Raw genomic sequence first — 26,713 nt, 5'->3', positions numbered from 1 at the left:
CTTTCCCTAGAGGTCACACTGTGAGCATTCACTGTCTGATTAGACCCTGCAGTGTGGCCCAAGGCCTTAGACACACAGGAACACTCCTGTCAGGCATCCAGATCACCAAGGGCCGTCCTTTTTGAGGAAAGAACAGGATTTGAGCACCCAAGCCTGCTGAGTTAACCCCTTACGGCATTGATGACAATCACTTATTTTGCCACTTACATATGCAAACTGTCATCTGTTTTCACTGTGATTTCATACAAGGAAGGAGGCTTAACTGCAAGAAGGTAGTCCGGACATCCTGGCATGATAGGGGCTAGCGCTCCCCAAGAGAAGATAGGTGGAATCCACATGGTTAGTTTTGCAGGTGAGAGAAGGGCCAGGAGCCACGAGTGTGCATCAGAAATCTGATATACACACTATTCTTGTTTATCCACACAGTTTTGTCCCCAGTCAAGGATCAGATGAACTGGGAAGCTCCCTCTGGCTCCTGTGTGAGCTTGGGTCAGATGTCCCTGCTCTTGGAAAAGAACAGGCTCTGCTGAAGGTGGGAGGGCTCAGTCTGGGACCCTCCCTGAAGTGTCCAAGCCAATTTGTCCTTTCTTATCTGGAGCCTTGCTGGTGTTGCAGCTTATCCTGGGAAAGAGAGGAGCCAGTTGTTTCTAACAGTCCCTGCCCTGGCCCTTAGCCCAGACTCCAGGCACCCTTAGGTCAACTCTAGGGTAGACCAGATCTTCTTCTAAGGTCCCACTTCATCCCATCTCCTCACGGTCCAGCCTCCATGCATGGAGCTGAGCCATCAAAGCCTAGGCTGTTGGCCTGAGCAGGCCTCGAGATGGGGAGTCAGACAGCCTTTAGTAAGATCACAGACCTGCAGAGTTTCCTCCTCTCTCAAACAGATCTAACAAATAGCAGTAAGGAGTCAAGAGTTGCTGACTGAAGAGCCCTCAGCCCAGGGCCTAGCTGGGGCCCATTGACTAGTGGCTCTTAGGACAATGAATTTTGTGGTTCCAGGCACAAGGTATGGGGGCGGGTGGGATCCCTGTGATGAGAACAGTGGGTGCAATGACACATCCAGCTACCTCGGAGCTGGGTGTTTATAAGTCAGGTGTCCCTATGGTTTCTGGACTTTGGGAGTAGGAACACAGCTCATGTACATAGCAGGAAGAGATCTGATGGGCTGTTGGGGTATCATGAGGATGGAGAGGCCTGCTCACCCCAGGGCCTTTGCACATGCATTCTGTCTGCCCAGGGACCCCTTCCTTCCACTTCCTATACTTCCCTGGGCTAATCCTGCTCATCCCTAGGGGATGTCAATTTAGACTTCACCTGGTTCCCTTCCTCTGTGCTCCCATCGTATCACATTCTCAATAATAATACCACTAATCATCATCTACCATTTAGGAAGCCCTTACTGTGTGCCAGGTACAGTGCTAAAGGCATTTCCAACATACAATATCTCATTTGATTCTCCCAACATTTCGAGAGATAGATACATCTCTTGGTTTTCTGATTTTACAAATGAAAAAACAGGTTCAGAGAAGTGAAGTCATTGGCTTCACGTATAATGGATGTCTGTGCGCCAGCCCATCTCTGCCCTGGACTATGAGCTTCCCAAGGGCAGGGCTTGTGTCTTGTTGGTGCTTGAGCCTCAGCACCCAGCACTGGGCTACTTAGGATGGGCTCAGCAGGTGGGAGTCTCCAGCAGTATTTGTTGAATACATGAGTGATTGAGTGAATGCTTGCAAAGTACTGATGCAGTGCTTGGCACACCATGGATGATCTGTGGTTAGCAGAAAAATGCCTTCCCTCAAATACATCCGTGTCCTCCTCCCTGGAGCCCGTGAATATGTTACATGACTTGGCAGAGGGGAATGAAGGTTGCAGATGAAATGAAGTTGCTAATCTTCTGCCTTGATAGTAGAGAGATTATCTTGGATAATCTGGGGGGCCCCAATATAATCACATGGGACCTTAAAAGTGGGAGAGGGAGGCAGGAGGGAACCAGAGACACGGCAGCATGAGGACTTGGCTTGACCGCATTGCTACCTTTGAAGATGCAGGAAAGGGCCACATGCCAAGGAAAGAAGATGGTCGCCAGAAGCTGGAAAAAGCAAGGAAATGGATTCTCCTCTAGAGCCTCCAATAGGAATGCGGCCCTGCCAACATCTTGCTTTTAGCCCAGGGAGACCCATTCCAGACTTCAGGCCTCCAAACCTGTAATAAAATTGGTGTGATTTTTAAGCCACTAATATGGTAATTTTTCACACCAGCAATAAAAACCAGTATGGTGCCCAGTGCCTGACACTGAGGATCACATTTAGTGGTCACTTACTAAATGACTTGAGCTGAATTGGATTATTACTGTATGTACTTCACTATCAGGAAAGATAGACAAGAAAAAAGCATTTTTGTATACTTTGGATATATTGCATCAGAGGCCTATTGGAAAAGATCCTGATGCTGGGAAAGATCAAGGGCAGGAGGAGGTGGTGGTGGCAGAGGATGAAATGGTTGGATGGCATCACCAACTCAATGTATGTAAGTTTGAGCAAGCTCTAGGAGATGGTGAAGGACAGGGAAGCCTGGTGTGCTGAGTCCATGGGATTGCAAAGAGTCAGACATGACTTAGCAACTGAACAACAACAAGAATTTGGGTTACAGTTTGATCCTGAGACCAAGCCATTGGCTTGGCAGGCTGAGCGGAGGAGGGGTCACAGAGAAGGACATGAGGGGTTTTCTAGGGGAAGGGAGCCCCAGGGTGTGAGTGAGCAGTGCTGCTGGCCAGTAAAGTCAGCATCCTGGACAACTGTCCATGGCCTGAGGACTGAGGGTGTCATCTCCGGGTGCCCACCTGCTGCTTCCATAAGCAGAAGGGATGCCACACACTGGATCTTTACCTCTGCAGGCAGGTCCCGACTTCACCAACTCTTCACCAGCTCAGGCTGCTATAACACAATACCATAACTGGGTGGCTTAATAAACAGATCTAGAGGCTGGAAGTCTGAAATCAAAATGCCAGGATGGTCAGGTCCTGGCGAGGACCCTCTTCTGTGTGGCAAATAGCTGTTTTCTCACTGTGTCCTCACGTGGGGAGGTGGGGGTGGAGCAGAGAGAGCCCTCTGGGATCCTTTCATAAGTGTGCTAATCCCATTTATGAACACCCCACCCTCATAACCTTGCCACCTCCCAAAGGCCACCAACTCTTAATACCATTGCATTGGCTGGAGGCCTTAGGACTTCAATATATGAATTTGGGGGACACAACCATTCCATCTATAACCAGCCCCACTGTGTAAGTCCCAGGATGATGCCGATTCACCGGGGGCAGGGGGGAACAGCCAGCTCTTATGCCCTTCTCTGCTGTGCTGAGCATCCTTCACCCACTCAGCCCTCATAGTGACTCCATGTGATGGGTGCCATCATTATCCCCATTTTACCAATCAGGAAACTGAAGCCTAGAAGAGTAAAGTCAGGGCCAGAAATTGGGGCTGAAAGAAGGCAGGGGGGCTCCAGGGTCTCTTCTCCTCCCCACTGGGCTCTACTGTCTCTGGATGGAATGATGATTCTAAGAGCAATAACGCCACCTAACATTTGGACCCTACCTTTCTGTTCTCAGCCATCCTCTTCCTGTTGTCTCTTGTCCTCCTCCCAGTGGCCAGGCATATGATGAGTGCCCCTGGCTTAGGTTTGGGGAAACAGAGCCCATGAGAGGGAGGTCACGGCCCCCCTCAATTCAAAGCCAGGGTGGGTTTCCTTCCTGGGTCCCTTGGCTCCAAAGCCAGAGTCTCTCCTACCAGCTGCCCCCTGCCTCACCCGATGCATTATTTATGGCCCATTACTTACCTCCTGCAGTCGCCCAGATGCCGCCTGCCAGGGCTGTGACCTTGCTGCGTCCCCTGGAAAGGACCAAGGGCAGCTCTCTCTCTCTCTCACCCTCTCTCCTTCCTCTCCTCCTCTTTTGCAGCCTCTTTGGGTCTCAGCAGGCTCCTGGGGTGTGGCACAGCTGGTCCCCTCTTCCCACCCAGGAGAGCAGTTTCCTCTTTGCCCAGCCAGTCAATGCTTTCACCTAGCTCTTGGCTTTTTGAACAAAGCTGCGGCAGCCAACACAGTCCAGGCTCACCATCCCCTTATCACAGCCCCAGCTTGAGTCACCAGTGTGTGTGTACATGGGTGGATGTTGTGTGTATGTGTATGTGTGTCATGAGGGGAGGGCAGGAGTGTATGTTCTGTATGGGGTGGGCAAGGGGCATGGGTTTAAGTGCTCACAGTTGAACACATTTCAGTTGCCCCTTCTGGGTCTTGAAGCCACAAGCAAAGTCAACATGGGGACTGGGAAATGGTGCTTTGGTGAAGCATTAAGGTTGGGAACAGAACTCCCCAGGGCCCCTGGAGCCCACAGCCTTAGAGCTATGTGACCTCGAACAAGTTGCTTAATCTCTCTGTGCCTTATTTGCTTTCTCCTCAATGGCACCCCACTCCAGTATTCTTGCCTGGAAAATCCCATGGACGGAGGAGCCTGTTAAGCTGCAATCCATGGGGTCGCTAAGAGTCGGACACGAATGAGCAACTTCACTTCACTTTAGAGGAGCTACCCCATGCTCAAGGTCAGGGGCAGCGGCCGAGAGGAGCTACCCCACATCCAAGGAGAGCGGCTGCATGGGTGCAGGAGGGCTGAGAGGAGCTACTCCATGTTCAAGGTCAGTAGGGGCGGCCATGAGGAGATACCCCTCGTCCAAGGTAAGGAGCAGCGGCTGTGCTTTGCTGGAGCAGCTGTGAAGAGATACCCCACGTCCAAGGTAAGAGAAACCCAAATAAGACAGTAGGTGTTGTGAGAGGGCATCAGAGGGCAGACACACTGAAACCATAATCACAGAAAACTAGTCAATCTAATCACATTAGGACCACAGCCTTGTCTAACTCAATGAAACTAAGCCATGCCATGTGGGGCCACCCAAGAAGGACGGGTCATGGTGGAGAGGTCCGACAGAATGTGGTCCACTGGAGAAGGGAATGGCAAACCACTTCAGTATTCTTGCCTTGAGAAGCCCATGAACAGTGTGAAAAGGCAAAATGATAGGATGCTGAAAGAGGAACTCCCCAGGTCGGTAGGTGCCCAATATGCTACTGGAGATCAGTGGAGAAATAACTCCAGAAAGAATGAAGGGATGGAGCCAAAGCAAAAACAATACCCAGTTGTGGATGTGACTGGTGATAAAAGCAAAGTTCGATGCTGTAAACAGCAATATTGCATAGGAACTTGGAATGTTAGGTCCATGAATCAAGGCAAATTGGAAGTGGTCAAACAGGAGATGGCAAGAGTGAACGTCGACATTCTAGGAATCAGCAAACTAAAATGGACTGGAATGGGTGAATTTAACTCAGATGACCATTATATCTACTACTGTGGGCAGGAATCCCCTAGAAGAAATGGAGTGGCCATCATGATCATCAAGAGTCCGAAATGCAGTACTTGGATGCAATCTCAAAAATGACAGAATGATCTCTTTTCATTTCCAAGGCAAACCATTCAATATCATAGTAATCTAAGCCTATGCCCCAACCAGTAATGCTAAAGAAGCTGAAGTTGAACAGTTCTATGAAGACCTACAAGACCTTTTAGAACTAACACCCAAAAAAGATGTCCTTTTCATTATAGAGGACAGGAATGCAAAAGTAGGAAGTCAAGAAACACCTGGAGTGACAGGCAAATTTGGCCTTGGAATACGGAATGAAGCAGGGCAAAGGCTAATAGAGTTTTGCCAAGAGAATGCATTGGTCATAGCAAACACCCTCTTCTAACAACACAAGAGAAGACTCTACACATGGACATCATCAGATGGTCAACACTGAAATCAGATTGATTATATTCTTTGCAGCCAAAGATGGAGAAGCTTCATACAGTCAGCAAAACAAGACCAGGAGCTGACTGTGGCTCAGATCATGAACCCCTTATTGCCAAATTGAGACTTACATTGAAGAAAGTAGGGAAAACCACTAGACCATTCAGGTATGAACTTAATCAAATCCCTTATGATTATATAGTGGAAGTGAGAAATAGATTTAAGGGCCTAGATCTGATAGAAAAAGTGCCTGATGAACTATGGATGGAGGTTCGTGACATTGGACAGGAGACAGGGATCAAGACCATCACCATGGAAAAGAAATGCAAAAAAGCAAAATGGCTGTCTGGGGAGGCCTTACAAATAGCTGTGAAAAGAAGAGAAGCGAAAAGCAAAGGAGAAAAGGAAAGATATAAGCACCTGAATGCAGAGTTCCAAAGAACAGCAAGGAGAGATAAAGCCTTCCTCAGCAATCAATGCAAAGAAATAGAGGGAAACAACAGAATGGGAAAGACTAGGGATCTCTTCAAGAAAATTAGAGATACCAAGGGAACATTTCATGCAAAGATGGGCTCAATAAAGGACAGAAATGGAATGGACCTAACAGAAGCAGAAGATATTAAGAAGTGGCAAGAATACACAGAAGAACTGTACAAAAAAGATCTTCATGACCCAGATCACACGATGGTGTGATCACTGACCTAGAGCCAGACATCCTGGAATGTGAAGTCAAGTGGGCCTTAGAAAGCATCACTACAAACAAAGCTAGTGCAGATGGTAGAATTCCAGTTGAGCTATTTCAAATCCTGAAAGATGATGCTGTGAAAGTGCTGCACTCAATATGCCAGCAAATTTAGAAAACTCAGCAGTGGCCACAGGACTGGAAAGGGTCAGTTTTCATTCCAATTCCAAAGAAAGGCAATGCCAAAGAATGCTCAAACTACCACACAATTGCACTCATCTCAAATACTAGTAAAGTAATGCTCAAAATTCTCCAAGCCAGGCTTCAGCAATATGTGAACCGTGAACTTCCAGATGTTCAAGCTGGTTTTAGAAAAGGCAGAGGAACCAGAGATCAAATTGCCAACATCTGCTGGATCATTGGAAAAGCAAGAGAATTCCAGAAAAACATCTATTTCTGCTTTACTGACTATGCCAAAGCCTTTGACTGTGTGGATCACAATAAACTGTGGAAAATTCTGAAAGAGATGGGAATACCAGACCACCTGACCTGCCTCTTGAGAAATCTGTATGCAGGTCAGGAAGCAACAGTTAGAACTGGACATGGAACAACAGACTGGTTCCAAATAGGAAAAGGAGTACGTCAAGGCTGTATATTGTCACCCTGCTTATTTAACTTCTATGCAGAGTACATCATGAGAAATGCTGGGCTGGAAGAAGCACAAGCTGGAATCAAGATTGCCGGGAGAAACATCAATAACCTCAGATATGCAGATGATACCACCCTTCTGGCAGAAAGTGAGGAGGAACTAAAAAGCCTCTTGATGAAAGTGAAAGAGGAGAATGAAAAAGTTGGCTTAAAGCTCAACATTCAGAAAACTAAGATCATGGCATCTGGTTCCATCACTTCATGGGAATAGATGGGGAAACTGGAAACAGTCTCAGACTTTGTTTTTTTGGGCTCCAAAATCACTGCAGATGGTGACTGCAGCCATGAAATTAAAAGACGCTTACTCCTTGGAAGGAAAGTTATGACCAACCTAGATAGCATATTCAAAAGCAGAGACATTACTTTTCCAACAAAGGTCTGTCTAGTCAAGGCTATGGTTTTTCCAGTGATCATGTATGGATGTGAGAGTTGGACTGTGAAGAAAGCTGATGCTTTTGAACTGTGGTGTTGGAGAAGACTCTTGAGAGTCCCTTGAACTGCAAGGAGATCCAACCAGTCCATCCTAAAGGAGATCAGTCCTGGGTGTTCTTTGGAAGGACTGATGCTTAAAGCTGAAACTCCAGTACTTTGGCCACCTCATGCGAAGAGTTGACTCATTGGAAAAGACTCTGATGCTGGGAGGGACTGGGGGCAGGAGGAGAAGGGGACGACAGAGGATGAGATGGCTGGATGGCATCACTAATTCAATGGACATGAGTTTGAGTGAACTCCAGAAGTTGGTGATGGACAGGGAGGCCTGGGGTGCTGCAATTCATGGGGTTGCAAAGAGTTGGGCACGACTGAGCAACTAAACTGAACTTACTTCCTTGAGTGGAAGATTAGATGAGGCAATCAGTACAGGGCCTGAGGGATGGCTGATAAACATCTTTTGACCAGGTGCCCTATCTTGCCTCCCTCTAAGCAGAGAAGGACAAGTTTTTTCTGGCCATGCTATACATGTGGGGTCTTAGTTCCCTGACCAAGGATTGAACTCTCACCCTCTCCAGTGGAAGCGTGGAGTCTTAGCCACTGGACTACCAGGGAAGTCCCAGAAGGACAAGTCTGGATCACAAACTCTTTAGAGGAAGGGCACTTGGGGAGGGGGAAGTGAGAAGCTAGAGGTCTGCAGACCCAAATGGTCTGTGTCTAGGCAACAGCCAAGTCACCTTCATCTCAGTTTCCATGTCTGTAAAATGGGCAATGACATAAGTTAATAGTTCCTTAATGTCCTGCCTGGCATCAGGGAATTCTGGAAAATAAGAATGAAAACTCCAGGAAATTACACAAAACAAATCACTCCTTGGACTGAGCGTCCTCCGTCCTCCTCAGAATTTAAGGCTTTGGCACATGTTCGCACATAAAACCAGAGCGCGGCATTTCTGCTTCTCCTCCATGCTTTTAAGTGCTCACAACGAATCATCCAGGTCCTGAGTGACTCATTGAAGGTTCTCAGAATCATCTGGAGACCCTGTGACCCACACAGCCCCTGAGCCTTGACCCCAGGACCCTGGTTAGGAAGGCTCAGAGGCACCAAAGACTGTGTCTTTAATGAGCTTCCTTAATGATTCCAAAGCAGGTGGCTGACTGTGAGAAATGAGAGGGCAAGCGCCCTGCTGGGAGCCATTCCAGACGCCCTTGCAATGAGTCCTTCCAGAATCCTGCCTCCTAGTTCCTGGTCCTTCATCCTAGGACCCTGAAAATGGAACCAGTGGGCTCCTCCAAGCTCTCCTCTAAACACCCGTCTCCAGATCCACCTTCCAGCTTCGGGTCCCGCTGTCACCTCCCACTTGCAGTGAATATACCCGATTCCCTATGCCTGGAGTTAATTATTTCAAAAAGACATTCGGAAACTTGGCTCTGTTGGGTCTAACATGTTCCCTTTTGCTAATTTAATATTTCTGTCTTTCAAAATTGAATGTGCTTTTGAAACATGTTCACTGGACTGTCATTTCATTACCCTCCAGCTATCTCCCCACTGCTGTTTTTCTCTTTGAATCCACGCTCACACCAACTCTGTGGATCTCAGAGGGGAGACCTGTGTTTTGTAACTGGGGTACCTGCTTCCCAAAAGTCAGGTCTTGACTGTCTGTGTGCCCTGGCTCAGCAACTGGGCGGAAAGACAGAAGGACTTCTAGATTTTTCATGAAATCATGAAAAGAAAAATCTAAAGTACTTGATCATTTTTAAAAGAGGCAGCATGGGTTCTTACTGGTGCATTCTGTTCACCAAATGCAAAGAATGATTATTTCTGGGTAGCGGATTTTAAGGGAGTTTCTAGTTTTGTCTTTACCTGTCTACATCTGTTTTACTACCCATTATTTTTAATTTACAAAAGCACATATAATTTTAATAATAAAATGAGAATAAAGTTAGTATTGTTAAAAATAATATGCATTCAAGAAGAAGAAACTGATCCTTCTGGCAAAATGTCAAGGCAAGTCTGGCTTTTATGAATCTGTGAAGTGAACTTTTATAAACTTGTCAAATGACTTTTCATGAATTTGTTAAAGTCACTCCAAGAGGCAGACCTCTCTCCGAAAATGAGTAGAATTCTGCACAAAAAGAGAAAACAAGACCCAGGCTAATGCTTATGTTCATACATTTGTGTGTGTGTGTTTTAAAAAGATGGGATGGGATTTGAGTTTTTAAAATGTTAACTTTATTGTTTGTTAAATCTTAGACACCACTTTTCTTTACCCTTGGGCATAATTTAACTTAAATTTATAGATTGACTGAAGGATAGATCTGTTTCTATGCTTTCATTTAGCAATTGTGAATTGAGGGCTTCCCTGGTGGCTCAGTAGTAAAGATTCTGCTTTGCAATGCAGGAGATGTAGGTTTGATCCCTGGCCTGGGAAGATCCCACATGCTGCGGGACGACTAAGCCCATGAGCGGCAACTACCAAGCCTGGGCGCCGTAGAGCCTGTGATCCACAAGAGAAGCGACCACAGTGAGAGCCATGCGCACCCCCAACTAGAGAGTAGCCCCCGCTCACCACAATTAGAGAAAGCCTCCGTGCAGCAACAAAGACTCAGTGCAGCCATAAAGAAATAAAAATAAATAAATTTTAAAAAATAAAATCTTAAAAAAAAGAGAGCATCCCTTAAACGAATTGAGTTTTGCTCAGTGTCAGACAGTGTTCTAGGCTCACAGGAATGGGGAAGAACATGGATGGATCCCCGGCCTTGGGCAGCCCCTGATCTGGGGGAGGCGGTGGTGTCCACACTCACACAGTTGGGTATGTGCCCTGGGAGGACACTGGGGAAGCCCAGGAGAGGCCGTTCTTTTCTCTGAGAAAAATCAAGGAAGGCTTCTCAGAGGAGGTAACTGACACAGACGTTTTCCTGGAGGAGCAGGTGACATTCCAGAAGGAGAAGGAAGACATTTCAGGCAAAGAGAGGAGGAGGTACAAAGTTTCCTTCGGGTGGTGGTTGTGGAAAAGCTAGAATTCTGTTTGTGAAACAGCAAGCTGCTGGTTGTGCCCACAATTTAGGGTATATAGTGTGTGTACGTATATGTGTTTGCTGGACGTTGAAGAGTCTTGAATGATGAGCTAAGCAGTTTATCTGGTTGGGGATGGGGAACTATGAAAAGGTCTTAAACAGAAGTGGCATGATTGTATTTGCCTCTTAAACTGGCAGCTCGATGGTATATCTGTGAAAGTCCATGTAGGTGACAGAAACCACATCAAACATTTGAACGGAGAGAATTTAATGTAAATAATTACCTAAGTTGAAATGGGAAGTCTACACTTAATAACATAATAAATACTGGAAAGGACGTGTCTACACATAATAAATACTGGAAAGGAGGTGGAGAAAAGAGAACTATCCTACACGGCTGATGGGAATATAAATCGGAGCCATGGGCACTATGGAAAACAGTCTAGAGGTTCCTCTAAAGGCTAAAAATAGAGTTACCACATGATCCAGCAATCCCACTCCTGGGCATATATCCAGAAAAGATGAAAACTCTAATTCAGAAAGATTCATGCACTCCAGTGTTCACAGCAGCACTGTGCACAATAGCCAAGACATGGAAACAGCTGGAATGTCCATGAATATGAATGGATGAAGAAGATGTGGTGTGTGTGTATATATACACACACACATACACACAATGGGATATTACTCAGCCATCAAAAGAATAGAATATTTGCAGCAACATGATATATCTAGAGAATAGCATAATAAGTGAAGTTGGGCAGAGAGGTAATTTTTGCAATATTATAACATTAAATAAACATTTACATGAAATATTGCAATAAATAAGAGACCACAGGATACTGTAAACATAACTTTTATATGCACTAGGAAACTAAAAAATTCATGTGACTCACTTTATAGCAATATTCACTTCACTGCAGTGGTTTGGAACTGAATTCATAACATCCCTGAGCTATGCTGGTATCTCCTGAGATATAGATGATATACATGATGATTTTGAGTGAATACCCTAATAAATAATTAAAGAGCAGTAAATCTCAATGGCAACCCACTCCAGTACTCTTGCCTGGAAAATCCCATGGACGGAGGGGCCTGGTGGGCTGCAGTCCATGGGGTGGCTAGGAGTCGGACACGACTGAGCGACTTCACTTTCACTTTTCACTTTCATGCATTGGAGAAGGAAATGGCAACCCACTCCAGTGTTCTTGCCTGGAGAATCCCAGGGATGGTGGAGCCTGGTGGGCTGCCGTCTATGGGGTCGCACAGAGTCGGACACGACTGAAGTGACTTAGCAGCAGCAGCAAATCTCATGGTAGGTCTTTCCTTTCAGTGCTTAGTATACAAAGAGGAAGTCTCTATTAGGTGCCGGGTGTCTTTAACACCTCTCCAGCTCTTGCTAACCCTTTTTAACAAAGAGGACAGCCTCCGGCTTAGAATAATTGCATCTTCATTGTACATGTATTTGCCATAGTGGGATATTTATTTCAGTTAAAAATGGGAGGGGTACTTAAAATAAAAATATTAACAGTCAGGTGGCATGCCAATGTGGCAAAAAAATCTGATGAATCTTAGGCACATTCTGACAAGTGATGTCCCGAGGTCTTTTGACATCTTGGGAAATTTCCTGTATAATAACCATCTCTATACTCCATCCCTCTGTGAGGTCTGCTCATTCACTCATTCATATCTACAGAAGAACTGGTTTATTGAGCACCTAAGTGTGCCAGACTCTGTAAGCTGACAGAGATCTAGTATCCCCCTTCCCCTCCCCACATGGGTTCAGAATTCCGTCTCCTGCTCAGATGGTCTTCTCTCCAGAAATGTGCCTTTCCTTGCCCCTCTCTCTCTTTTTAATTTTTAGTTTATATTTTATTCTATTTTCCTTGGCCCTATTTGTGTAATAGATTTTAAAATTGTTAACTGGGTTCCCATTTATTATTATCTGAGAATTTACTCATGTCATTAACACTATGTATCAAGACATATCCTTATGTCTTTGTTTTTTAATGGAGCTTAGTTGCTTTACCATGCTGTGTTAGTTTCTGCTGTGCAGCAAAGTGAATCAGCTATTGTTTAGTCGCTAAGTCGTGTCCAACTCTTTTGCAACCCCATGGACTGCAGCCCGCCAGGCTCCTCTGTCCATGGGATTTTCCAGGCAAGAATACTGGAGTGGGTTCCCATTCCCTTCTCCAGGGGATCTTCCCGACTTAGGGATCAAACCTATGTCTCCTGCACTGGCAGGTGGACTCTACCACTAAGCCACCTGGAAAGCTGAATCAGCTATATATATCTCCACTCTTCCTTGCCCTCTCTTGATCTAAGAATCCTGTCACTGAGTTGAAAGCACTCTCACTTAAGGGTCAGTGAGTCTGCCTGGAGCTGTGGCCATCATAGGCTATCAGGGAAGGGAGTTGAAAACCTCTAACCTCAAGGTCCCTAGAGCAAGGGGTGAAGGTCTTACCCCTTGGGGTACCCAAGGAATAATCAGTCTGCCTATGAGGCACTCACAAAAAAGAAGGGGAAAAGGTCAGGCTTTATCTGGTACTCACAAACCACTTAGATGAGAAGCACTTCTGCCTACATCAGACAATCACCCACGCAAACCATAGATTGTCCCCTTATCCATAACCCCTCACCAGCCATGTGTAACCAAGTACAACCTGAAGACACTGTTGTCTTGGTTCATTCTCCGTTTTCAGAAATCTGGAATTGCTTTGGGTACGTTTGTGTATTAGAGGAGTTGCACTCGACAGAAACCTAATTTAAACTGGCTTATGAAAATAAGTTAAAAGGAAAGAGGTAATTAATTTACTCACTGAACTGAGAGGTGCAAGGATGCAGCTATTTCGGGCATGGCTAACTCCAAGGACTCACATGCTAGCAGGCCTCGGTTCCCCCCTATCTCTGCTTCTTGCTTCTTCTGTGTTTGCTTCAATTTTGGGCTCTGTATGGTGGCCAGGTGGAAATAGGACTTCGAGTCTCTACCTTTGTCTGGTTTCATGGTCAGCTAGAGTTGTGACCATGGGCTTCCCTGGTGGCTCAGATGGTAAAGAATCCACCTGTAATGCAGGAGACCCAGGTTCAATCTCTGTGTCAGGAAGATCCCCTGGAGAAGGGAATGGCTACCCACTACAGTATTTCTGCCTGGAGAATCCATGGACAGAGGAGCCTGGTGGGCTAGACTGACAAGACTGAGCAACTAACACTTTCACTTTCAGGGTTGTGACCAGGGCCCTGACTTGGTCACCCACCTGCTCCTGCCATGGCCAGAGGAGTGGGAGGCAGTGACTAGCTTGGGGCGAGAGGGGTCCCATACTCTTCCCCAGGAACTGGACCTAAGCTCACCTTCTCTGGGACAACATGAATCACAGGGGTGGTTTCCTAGAGAACAACAGGGATATTATTACCAGAGGGGCTGAGAAAGGATGCTGGCAGGAAAAACAAAAACAAAAACAGATGTTCTCGGCTTCATATAGATACTAAAAATGTAGGAGCCAGAGTTGGACCAGGGGTGGTTGATTCCAGAGCTTGACTTCTAAGCACCCCCTGGTCTTCGTCCAGTCTGTATCCCAGAGCTCCCCACAGTGCCTGGAAAACAGCAGGCATTTAATTCCTGTGCACTGAGTGAATTTTCTGTTGCTGTATGCTGCATACCTGCCTGTTGGGACATCCTTTTTCTCTGGACAGGCACCCTTTGCCTGGCCTCTCATCCTCCAGAAATTGACCCCTATTCTCATGTGTGACCCCTCCCATCTCTTCTTTGGCAGCAAACCTCAGTCTGAAGTGAAACATCAGGAAAGAAGCCAGCTTACTGTGTTGTGAACACACATGTACACATTCGCAAACCCTGTGAGTCCCTGATGCATCCCTTCCAGCTGGGCTGGGAGAGGGGCTGGAGGCTTTTATATGTCAGATCTCAGGGACCTGGGAGCCATGCAGAGATTTCTCTTGGAGTAGGGTACATGGGAACAGTATGTGTGTGCTAAATCGCTTAAGTCATGTCTGACCCCATGGACTGCAGCCCGCCAGGCTCCTCTGTCCAAGGGATTCTCCAGGCAAGAATACTGGAGTGGGTTGCCATGCCCTCCTCCAGGGGATCCTCCTGACCCAGGGATCAAACCTGTGTCTCTTGATGTCTCCTGCACTGGCAGGCGGGTTCTTTACCACTAGTGCCACCTGGGAAGCCCTTGGGAACAGTGGCCTGGCACAAACACCCCACCAACTCAGGACTGCATGTGGAAGGTCTGGTACCAAGTGGCGGATGAGCTGGGGCCTCAGCTCTGAGGAAGCAGACAGCAAATGCAGGGTCAGCCGTCAGCCCTGGAGAGCTGATGGTGGCAGGTGCAGCTCCCTGGCTGACTGCTGCCTGGCTCTGAACCTAATGGTGGAAATGAACCAGAGGCTTTGGGCGCACACTCTGCCTGGTGCTGCACTGTCTTAGCTCAGGCTGGGTAATCAACGCCAGAGACCAGGTGGCTCCCTCTTAGCACGTGACAGATGAGTGGATGTTCAGCAGATACAGCAGTGCATGACGAAGAGGTTCCGGGAATAGCAGAGGGAGGGGGAGCCCTGTGGGTTGGTACAGCCCCTTCTCCAGCCACCCTGGTAAAGTGCCAGGAGCCCAGGCTCTGGGTTCCCTTGGTCTGGAGAATTTCTTCCTCCTCATGGGTTGCTTGAACCCCAAACTCTGGACCTGTCTTCACAGGAGGTGCTAGGGAGTCCAGTTCACACCACACCACTCATGAGTCCTGGCTCTACTCATGTGCTGGCTGGGGGTGGGGGCAGGGGTGGGTGCTGGTCTGGAGAGAAAGCAATCGTGAGGGTGAGACGAGTTCAAGGCCAGAGTCTTGCCAGCTGGCTCACTTGCCTGAGATCACGAGGCAAAACTGTAGAGGAGCCAGGACTTGAACCTGGTGCTGATTCTGGGGCCCTGACCCTCATTCACCCTTGTTTTAGAACAGACAGCACAGTAACTATGGAAACTGTCACTTATTTATAATCTCATACCCACAGCCTGCTGGGAAGGGCCCACTCAGCTTTGCCTCCTCTTGGCCATTGTGGCCCCCATGGCCAGTGAAGTCCTGGGGCGTTCAGAGGGTGCCCTCTGTTTGTAGGCTAAACGGAGAAAGCCCATAAAGAAGGCTGAGCACCAAAGAATTGATGCTTCTGAACTGTGGTGCTGGAGAACACTCTTGAGAATTCCTTGGACTGCAAGGAGATCCAACCAGTCAATCCTAAAGGAAATCAATCTTGAATATTCACTGGGAGGACTGGTGCTGAAGCTCTAATACTTTGGCCATCTGATGCGAAGAGTCAACTCATTGGAAAAGACCCTGATGCTGGGAAAGATAGAAGGCAAAAGGAGAATGGGGTGAGAAGATGGATGGTTGGATGGCATCACGAATTCAATGGACATGAGTTTGGGCAAACTCCAGGAGATAGTGGACAGGGAAGGACAGGGAAGCCTGGCCTGCTGCTGTCCATGAGGTCTCAAAGAGTTGGACACAACTGAGCGACCGTGCAACAATATAGAGCCAGGAGCAGGTTGGGCTGGCTTTCCTTCCCCACAGGACTGGCAGCCAGCTCTGTGCTCTCCCCACGGGGTTGGGGGTCACTGGGCAGCCCTGCAGACTCTCCCCATGGGCACTGTTGATGCTTTTCCTGGGCTGCAGGGAGACTCGGTGTCGCCACACAGCACGACCCATTGGGAATGGGGTCTATTTAGGGCTCTGAGAACTCTGGCCAATTCTAGGCATTGGAGCACCCAATTCCCAAATCTGGACTGGGTCATTCTGACTCAGGGCACACAGCACCAAGGAGGCGGGAAGTACTGAGAAGTCCAGGCCAGGGCTCTAAGTCCCAGCTCTGCACAAACCAGTCAAGGGAGACCTTCAACCAGTCTCCTAATCTGCCTGTTCCTAGGTTTCCTCATCTGTAAAATGGGGATGATAATACCACTGGCATCTCAGGTGGTATTGTAAGGATTAGAGAAGGCAAAGTACACAGAACCCTACTGAGGTTCTGACACTCGTGTGGTCCGTTCCTGGGGTAGGGGCTCAAGGAAACACAGCCCACCAAAGTTCCAAGTGTTTATGCCTTTTTTAGCACAAAGGGGATTCAGGTACAGACGGCACAGGCACTTTCGGTCTAGGGACCATCCTCTGTAATAGCACACAACTCGGAACTTCCCTGGTGGCTAAGAATCCACGCTCCAGAATCCAAGGGGCCCAGGCTCAATCCTCAGTCAAGGAACTAAATCCCACATGCTGCAACTAAGACCCAGAGTGGCCAAATAAATATATAAATAAATATTTTTTTATAAATGACCCAATCAAAAAATGGGCCAAAGAACTAAATAAACATTTCTCCAAAGAAGACATACAGATGGCTAACAAACACATGAAAAGATGCTCAACATCACTCATTATCAGAGAAATGCAAATCAAAACCACTATGAGGTACCATTTCACGCCAGTCAGAATAGTGGGGATCCAAAAGTCTACAAGTAATAAATGCTGGAGAGGGTGTGGAGAAAAGGGAACCCTCTTAAACTGTTGGTGGGAATGCAAACTAGTACAGCCACTATGGAGAACAGTGTGGAGATTCCTTAAAAAAATGGAAATAGAACTGCCTTATGATCCAGCAATCCCACTGCTGGGCATACACACTAAGGAAACCAGAAGGGAAAGAGACACGTGTACCCCAGTGTTCATCGCAGCACTGTTTATAATAGCCAGGACATGGAAGCAACCTAGATGTCCATCAGCAGATGAATGGATGAGAAAGCTATGGTACATATACACAATGGAGTATTACTCAGCCATTAAAAAGAATACATTTGAATCAGTTCTAATGAGGTGGATGAAACTGGAGCCTATTATACAGAGTGAAGTAAGCCAGAAAGGAAAACACCAATACAGTATACTAACACACATATATGGAATTTAGAAAGATGGTAATGATAACCCTGTATACGAGACAGCAAAAGAGACACTGATGTATAGAACAGTCTTATGGACTCTGTGGGAGAGGGAGAGGGTGGGATGATTTGGGAGAATGGCATTGAAACATGTATAATATCACATATGAAACGAGTCGTCAGTCCAGGTTCGATGCACGATACTGGATGCTTGGGGCGGGTGCACTGGGACGACCCAGAGGGATGGTATGGGGAGGGAGGAGGGAGGAGGGTTCAGGATGGGGAACACATATACCTGTGGCGGATTCATTTTGATATATGGCAAAACCAATACAATATTGTCAAGTTAAAAAATAAAATTAAATTAAAAAAAAAACACACACACACATACACAGCTTCCATGAAGTATGAACTTTCCTTTCCAGAAAACTCCTCTTTCGTTCACTCATGCCCGCCCCACCCTTCCAGGCCTCTGCACTGTGGCCAGAGCCCAACTCCAGGAGGCTCACAGTGTATTGCATGGATGAGTTGGCACAGCCGCCCTGGTTGGTACCTGCTGCAAATATGTGGCCACTGACCTGAGTTCCTTTAGGATGGTTCTGCCCCTTTCTACCTCCCAGAACTTGTCGGGCAATGACAGTGCCCTCTATAGAGGGTATAAAGGGAGATGGAAAGGGCAGTGTCAAGGCCCTCACCAGCAGGCCTGGGACAGTGGGGAACACTCACACTCTATTTTGGGGGAGCCCTTACACCTCATGGCCAGTGAGATCTTCCCCATCAGAGATCGAACCTGTGCCCCCTGCATTGGGAGCCTGGAGTCTTAACCACCAGGCCACTAGGGAAATCCAACACTCACACTTTTAAGACCTGTAGTCCCATCTCTTGCAGGCAAGTCCATGGTTCTCTAAGTGGCATTTCTAGAACTGCCTGATGGAAAAGTCTTGCTGTAGCTTTCTAGGTACGCTACAGTGGGCTTGCAAAACGTTTCCAGTCAAGGATGCAAGAACCTGGAGTGAAGCAGTGGAGCTCCCTGCTGCCCCTGTGGAACCGATGAGTCTGAGTGGTTCCACGCTAACAGGACACGATGGTTCCTGGTATTTACCAGGTGATGGATTTGGGTATGTCTGGAAGCCTTAACTGAAGTGAGGAGTCTCATTGAGCATTACAGCATGCGGGTCACTGACAATGTTTTAGAACCAGAAAACACCCAAGCACGTTGGCTTCTCTGGTGACAAGGCCCAGGAATGGGGCCACCTCACTCTCCGCCGCAGAGCTCTGCGAGGAGAATGAGGCTAAAGGGCTAGTGTGTCAGGGGCTGCCTGGCTGCTGCTCTGTACAGGCCACATGACATGCTGGAAATGCAGCGAGAGGGAGAAAAATCGTATGAATTAACCAGAGCTCTTCTCAGGGGAGCTGTGTGTGGGGTAGAAGGAGTGCTCTGGAAGGGTAGAATAATGTAAGTCATAACGACTGCTAACTGGATCCCAGGTGATGGACAGACTCCAGACCTTGCTTTGCAGAGTCAAGGAAGCAAGTTGGAGTCCGAGAAGGGTTCTCAAGACAGTACAGGGACTTTCCTGCTGGTCCAGGGGTTAAGAATCTGCATGCTAATGCAGGGGATGAGGGTTCAATCCCTGGTTGGGGACGATTCCACATGCTGACAGGCAGATAGGCCCATGTCCCACAACTATTGATGCCTGTGTGCCTGGAGCCCGTGCTTTGCAACAAGAGAAGCCACCACACTTGAGAAGCCTGAAAACTGCAACTAGAGAATAGTCCCTGCTCACAGTAAATAGAGAAAGCCCACGGCGAGCAATGAAGACCCAGTGTAGTAAACAAATACGTAAATAAATAAAAAATTTTAAAAAGACAGTACAGAGACCCAGCCCTGTACCAGGCCTTCCTTCTATGATCCCTGACTCAGGGTCAGCCAGGAATACTAGTGTTGAGGGTTGCCTGTCCAGGTGACCTCACATCTCAGTTAGAAATGGCTAATGGAGCCAGCATCCCTGGACCTTTGTTACCCACTTCCGTCTGTCTCCTAGTAGAAGGTTCCTATTACAGCTGAATTGTGTCCCTAGAAGGGATATTGACATCCTAACCCCTGGTACCTGTGGATGTGACTTTAATTGGAAACAAGGTCTTTGCAGAGGTAGTCAAGTCAGACTGGGCCCTGATGCAATAGGACTGGTGTTCTTATAAGAGGGGCAGTTTGGGCCCAGAGATGGACACATGCAGCGGGAAGGTGATGGGGGGCCGCACAGGGAGAATGCCGTGTGGAGATGGAGGTGGAGGCCGGGGTGATGCACCTGCCAACCAGGAATGCCGGGAGCCTGCACATGCTGGAAGGGGCAGGGGAGGATCTCCTTGGAGCTTGTGGAGAGAACATGGCCCTGCTGCCACCTTGGCTCCAGACCACCAGCCTCCAAAACTGACAGACGAGACATTTCCATTGTTTTAATTCACCCAGTTTATGGCACTAGGTTACGGCCGCCCTAGGATACAGTGCTTCCAATGGGAGTATGTGTGAGCCTGTCTGCAGGCATTTTTCCTGGTCTGGCCCAGTGCATCCACCATTGGCTAGAGTGAAAAATACCCACAAAGCCTTTCCATGAGGCTATTCCCCAAAGTATAACTGACAGAACCTGAAGTCTACACAAACTATCCTTGACTGCCTATGTGTGTGCTCAATCGTGTCTGACTTTTTGCAACCCATGGACAGTAGCCCACCAGGCTCCTCTGATCACGGGATTCTCAAGGCAAGAATACTGGAGTGGGTTGCCATTTCCTACTCCAGGGGATCTTCCGCAACTCAGGAATCGAACCCAAGTCTCCTGCATTGGCAGGCAGATTCTTTATCACTGAGCCACCTGGGAAGCCCTCGGATGTCTCTGTAAAAAGAGAAGCCAGGATGGAATTGGCTCTCTCAAAACTCTAACTTCCCTTAAATTTGTAGACTACGCACCCTCAATCAGATAATAAAGAGCCAAGGAATTGTCAGTCCTTGAGAGTTTGCTCAGCTGAGTACTGGGCAGGGCCCCAGGGGGCTAAAGGAGGTGCCTGTCACATGGGTGTGCATAGGCTTCCGGCTCCCAGGGGCACCTCCTCTCTGCTGGCACTGGAGGAGGCCTGCAGCACCCAGGCCAACATTTGGCTGGCCTGGCCACTCTGGCGCTGATGACAAAATAAATTCCCAACATAAATTTGGCCCCTGCTCTGAGCTGGGCTCTCTGGTGAATTTTCCCCTATAAATCACATCTTAGGCATTTAAAGCCTTGAAGCTGAGCCATTTTTTATATGAAGGCTTTTACCTACTATTTATAATGTTGCGTCTGTTAGCTTCCTTGGAGATTAAGGGGCCAAATCTACCTGCTCTTTCTAGTCTCCAAAAGCACAAGAAATTGAAATGGCCAACAAGCAACTAGTCAGTAACTTGAGGCTAGAGGTGCTAATATTTCACTGTTAGTCAACATGAAGTTTAGAGAGGAGGAAAGAATCCTGTCCCAAGGTCAAAAAGAGCCTGTTCCTGAGAACAGGACAGAAGAGATGTAACTGAGGTAGCTTTATATTCAGTTCATTTCTAGCTAATGAGCAGAGCTAAATAGGAGAGTCCCAGACACATGGATCAAATCTAACAAAATGCTTACTCTGTACCAATGGGCAGGGTCTAGAGAAGTGGGTCATCCTGGGATTGACAGTTTGAGAGGAACACGGGCACATTGGGAATTGTCTGGAGGGCCACAACCAGGATAGAAACCATGTGGATATGAGGGACAGTAAATGAGAAAATGAGCTGATAATTTGAACTAGCAATTTCTAGGGCTCTTGCTGAATTCGTTTCTACTGCTACTGTAACAAATTACTATGAACTATGTGGCTTAAAAGAACACAGATGGAAAGGATTCTGGAAAGATGGTGGGATGGGAAGCACCAGGAATACGTCTCACCGGGAATATGTCTCCCTTGCTAGACAATTAGGCTTCCCAGGTGGCTCAGGGTAAAAAATTCGCTTTCCAATTCAGGGAGATGCAGGAGATGTGGGTTCAATCCCTGGGTCGAGATGATCTCATGGAGGAGGAACTGGCAACCCACGCCAGTATTCTTGCCTGGAGAATCCCATGGACAGAGGAGCTACAGTCCACAGGGTTGCAAAGGGTCGGACATGACTAAATATGCCCTAGACAATTGTACCAGCAGAATCTGACATAAGTATTTTGGAACTCTGGAGTCTATTGAAGGACTGCAACTTCCAGGGAAAGGCTTGGACAGTAAATTATGGTCCATTTTGGTAACTTTCAGCTCTGAGCATAGCAGTTATCTGTTCCCCCATCCCTATGGTGGGCAGCTGTGCACATGTTCCTGAAGCAGCTTGCACACAGCTTGTGGAGCCAGGGTAGGCAAAAAAGGATCCTGCTCCAAATACTAGAGATCCACGCTCCCATTGGCTATTGCTGCTTCTAATCAGATTGTTCTTGCTGTGCCCCCTCCAGTGGAAGTGACTTCGGGGGAGTTAAAGAGTTGGTACCTTCTTCTTCCCTCTTCATTTTCTGTTTCCCCCCTTTACAGAGACAAACATTAAAGACTAGGATACTGTATTAGGGTTCTCCAGAGAAAGAAAACCAATATGATATATATAGATTAATGTCTCTATATAGATCTCTCTCTTTTTATATATATAATGTGCATGCATGCTCAGTCACTCAGTTGTATCCGATACTTTGCAACCTCATGGACTATAACCCACCAGTCTATTCTGTCCATGGGATTTTCCAGGCAAGAATACTGGAGTGAGTTGCCATTTCCTTCTCCAGGGGCTCTTCCTGACCCAGGGATCAAACCCGTGTCTCCAGCACCGGCAGACAGATTCTTTACCACTGAGCCACCTGTATACATGAAATTTATTATAGGAGTCAGCTTATGTTATGGAGGCTGAGAAGTTACATGGTCTGCCATCTGGAGGATCAGGAAGGCCATGGGTGTAATTCAGTAAAAGGCTGAAGGCCTGTGACCCCGAGGGTGAGGGCTGCTGATGCAAGAAACAGAAGCCCTGATATCTCTGAGGGCAGCAGAAGATGGATGTCCCAGCTGAAGAAGAGGGAGATAATTTGCCCTTTCTTGGCCCTTTTGTTCTCTTCAGACCTTTCATAGATGGGATGAGGCCTGCCCACTTTGGAGGAGGCAGATCTATTTTTAGTCAGCATACTATTGATTTTCTTCTAATCTCTTTGTTAATCTCTTCTGGAAACAGCTTCAAAAACATGCCCAGAAAACAAATAAGATGACAGAAGTCTCTCCTTACCAGTAATTACTCCTAAATGTAAGCAGATTATACTCCCCATTCAAAAGACATATTGGCAAAATGGATAAAAACACATGATCCAACTCTATGCCAGTCTTTCCACAAGAGGTTCATTTTAGATCAAAACGCACATATGGATTGAAAGAGAAAGAATAGAAAAAAATATTCCACGCAAATAGTAACCAAAAGAGAGCAGGGGCGGCTATACTAACATTAGACAAAAGACTTTAAATCAAAAAAAATTTACAAGAGACAAAGTAGGACATTATATTTTAATACAAGTTTGATATGTCTTTTTGCTATAACATTATAAACATTTACATTTCTAATGACAGACAATCGAATAAATGAAGCAAAAATGGACAGAACTGAAAATAATGAAAAGAGCAAGCAGACAGAAGGAAATAGATAAAACAAACCAACAATACATGACATAGCACACTCTACCCACCAACAGCATACATATTATTTTCATGTACACAGGGATATTTCCCAGGTTAGACCATATGTTGGACCACAAAAATAAAGTCTCAATAGGATTTTAAAAGATAACTTGTCATACAAAGTATTTCCTCTGACCACAATGAGGTAAAGTTAGAAATCAGTAGCAGAAGGCAAACTGGAAAATCCAAAAATATTTTGAAAGCAAAAATATAACAGACTAGATTTTCTTCTGAAATCTGTTATGTAAACCTTTTGTTGAATTCAAACATCACAACTTTGATAACATTGTCAACGAGGCCCTTCACCACCCCGCCACCTGTGTGTGCTGTGCTGTGCTTAGTCGCTCAGTCGTGTCTGACTCTTTGCAACCCCGTGGACTGTAGCCTGCCAGGCTCCTCTGTCCATGGGATTTCCCAGGCAAGAATACTGCAGTGGGTTGCCATGCCCTCCTCCAGAGGATCTTCCCAACCACAGGATCAAACCCAGTCTCCTGCCTTGTAGGCGGATTCTTTACTGTCTGAGCCATCAGGGAAACCCACCATCTATCAATAATCTTAATTACAGCTGATTCAAATACAGTGATACCTTGTCAGTGGGTTTTTCTACTTGGAATCAGCTACCTTGATGTTCTAATACTGTTTTAACCTCCTCTTGGAATCTCAGTTAAGAATACCTCTGTCAATTCTGCCTAGAAACCCACCACCACACCTGGGGATATTATTCAGCTTTAGAAAAGAAGGGAATTCTGACGTTTGCAACAACATGGATGAACCTTGAGAACATTACACCAGGTGAAAAATGCCAGCCACGAAAGACAAATACCGTATGATTCCACTATGAGATATTTAGAGCAGCCAAAATCATAGAGACAAAGTAGAAGATTTGTTGCCGGGGTTTGGGGGGGCAATGGCAAGTTATCATTTAATACATCTAGAGTTTCTGATTTACAAAATGAAAAGAGCTAAGCAGATGGATGGTGTTGACGAAATAGTATGTATTTAATACCACTGAACAGTATACTTAAAAATGGTTAAGATAGTACATTTTATATTACATGTATTTTATCACAATAAAATAATTGAAAAAACTTCACAAATTTATTATCTTACAGTTCTGGAGGTCAAAAGTCTAAAATGGGCAGGCAAAGCTGTATTTCTTCCAGAGGCCCTAGCTCAGTTGCTTAGTCATGTCCAACTCTTTGCGACCCCATGGACTGTAGTCCACCATGCTCCTCTGTCCATGTGATTTTCCAGGCAAGAATATTGGAGTGGGTTGCCATTTCCTTCTCCAGGGGATCCTCCCGACCCAGGGACTGAACCCACGTCTCCTGCACTGGCAGGCGGATCCTTTACCACTGGGCCACCTGGGAAGCCCTAGGCTCTAGAGGAAAACCATTTCCCTACCTTTTTCTAGATTCTGGAGGGTGTTGGCGTACTTTTTCTTAGGACTTCCAGCAATGGTGTCATCCCATCCTTCGCTCTGTCAGCACAGTTCCTCACCTCCCCTGGGTGCATCTCTGTACCTCCTCTTCTGACTCGGTACCATCTGCCTCCCTCCTATAAGGTGCCTTATATTGGACACACCTGATTATTCATGAGACTACCTCCATCTCAAGAGCCTCACACCTGCAAGACCTTCTTCCATAGAAGGAAACAAACTCACAGGTTCTGAGGATTAGGATGTGGGCCTCTTTGGAAAACCATTATTCTGTTTATTTACACAACTGACTTCAGAAATACATGCATGTGGGAGGACATAGATGCAAGGACTTCAAATATTGAAAAGCGCAGAGAAGCCTAAAGTCGCCAGTAGGGCTATTTGACAACAGTGCAGACAAACAGTATTCTATAGAATACTGTTGTGTAGTTGCTAAATCATGTCTGACTCTTGCAACCCCATGGACTGTAGCCTGCCAGGCTCCTCTGTCCATGGGATTTCCCAGGCAAGAATACTAGAGTCAGATGCCATTTCCTTCTCCACGGGATCTTCCCAACGCAGGGATCAAACCCACGTCTCCTGCATTGTCAGGTGGGTTCTTTACCACTGAGCCACCAGGGAAGCCCCTGTACAGTACTGCTGCTGCTGCTGCTAAGTCACATCAGTCGTGTCCGACTCTGTGCGACCCCATAGAGGGCATTCCACCAGGCTCCTCCGTCCCTGGGATTCTCCAGGCAAGAACACTGGAGTGGGTTGCCATTTCCTTCTCCAATGCATGAAAGTGAAAAGGGAAAGTGTACAGTACTATGTAGCCATAAAACGAATGTGCTAGATAACACAGAAGAGTGTCCATGGTGCATTTTTGAGTGAGAAGGACAAACTTCAGAAATTTTTAATTCATTTGTTCAACAAATATTTTCAATGCCTATCATGTCCCTTCGAATTGTGGTGCTGAGAAGACTTCTGAGGGTCCCTTGGACAGCAAGGAGTTCAAACCAGTCAATCCTAAAGGAAATCAACCCTGAATATTCACTGAAGGACTGATGCTGAAGCTGAAACTCCAATACACTGGCCATCTGATGCGAACAGCTGATTCATTGAAAAAGACCCTGATGCTGGGAAAGATTGAAGGCAGGAGGAGAAGGGGACGACAGAGGATGAGATGGTTGGATGGCATCACTGGCTCAAGGGACATGAATCTGAGCAAATTCCAGGAGAGAGTGAAGGACAGGGAAGCCTGGCATGCTGTAGTCCATGGGGTTGCCGAGTCGGACACAACTTAGCAAATGAATAATATCATGTTCCTGGAGCTCGAAACACAGATGTGAATTAAACAGGAGTTTATACTTTCTTTCTGTATAAAAATTATATGTGGAATAGGTGTGTATGTGAAAATAAAGGTCTAAGCTGGAAAGTAAAATATTGATATGTTAACAGTGGGTATCTCGGGAGAGGAAGAGCAGGAGGTAAAAGCTGTGAAGAGTTGCCCTTCTTCTTTGGATGTTTTCATATAGCTTTATTTTTTTCAACAAGCATTTACACTTGCTTGTTAAAGGGGCCTCATAAGAAAAAATAAATAAACCTGCTTGTTGAAATCTGCTAAAAAATTAAACTGAGGTACAGTTTAATTTTAATCAGAAGTTATCTATTAGGTCTAATCCCACTGCATAATGATAAAACTGTACCAGCTGCAAAAGAGAGAGAGAGGAGGGAAGGGAGAGACTAGAGACAAAGAAGCAACCAGCTGACGGGTGTGAACTTGGAGCAGGCGAGGCTGGTGGGCGTTCAGCCAACAAGTGGAGCAAAGCGTCCCTCCCTCCTCAGGTGGGAACTGGTGTGTGCAGGAGGCGATCAATGACGCGCTGTAGACAAGCGGAGTCACAAATGGGAGCGTCGGGGAAGATGACAATGATGCCCAAACAGGAGGAGCAGCCATCCTGTCAGGGCTC

At 46.7% G+C, this 26,713-nt stretch overlaps 1 long non-coding RNA gene across 9 annotated transcripts; it reads right to left on the bottom strand.

The window, feature by feature from the left end:
- Positions 1 to 191: 191 nt before the first annotated feature.
- LOC129631334 (uncharacterized) lies at positions 192 to 24,871 on the bottom strand. 9 transcript variants are annotated; one of them, XR_008703993.1, is made up of 6 exons: positions 24,731 to 24,871; positions 15,673 to 16,004; positions 13,482 to 13,724; positions 3,591 to 3,668; positions 2,840 to 2,989; positions 192 to 621 (listed from the first exon to the last, which is right to left on the bottom strand). It is a non-coding gene; the product is annotated as an uncharacterized LOC129631334 (long non-coding RNA). The 9 variants fall into 9 exon arrangements; XR_008703992.1 differs by having other exon boundaries at positions 2,840 to 2,933; XR_008703994.1 differs by having other exon boundaries at positions 2,886 to 2,933.
- Between the last annotated feature and the right edge of the window lie 1,842 nt (positions 24,872 to 26,713).

This window comes from Bubalus kerabau, chromosome 17, assembly GCF_029407905.1.
Source record: "Bubalus kerabau isolate K-KA32 ecotype Philippines breed swamp buffalo chromosome 17, PCC_UOA_SB_1v2, whole genome shotgun sequence".
Taxonomy (NCBI): Eukaryota; Metazoa; Chordata; class Mammalia; order Artiodactyla; family Bovidae; genus Bubalus; species Bubalus kerabau.
The sequence above is the reverse complement of the archived record's forward strand: the minus strand, read 5'-3'. Positions and strand labels throughout refer to the sequence as shown.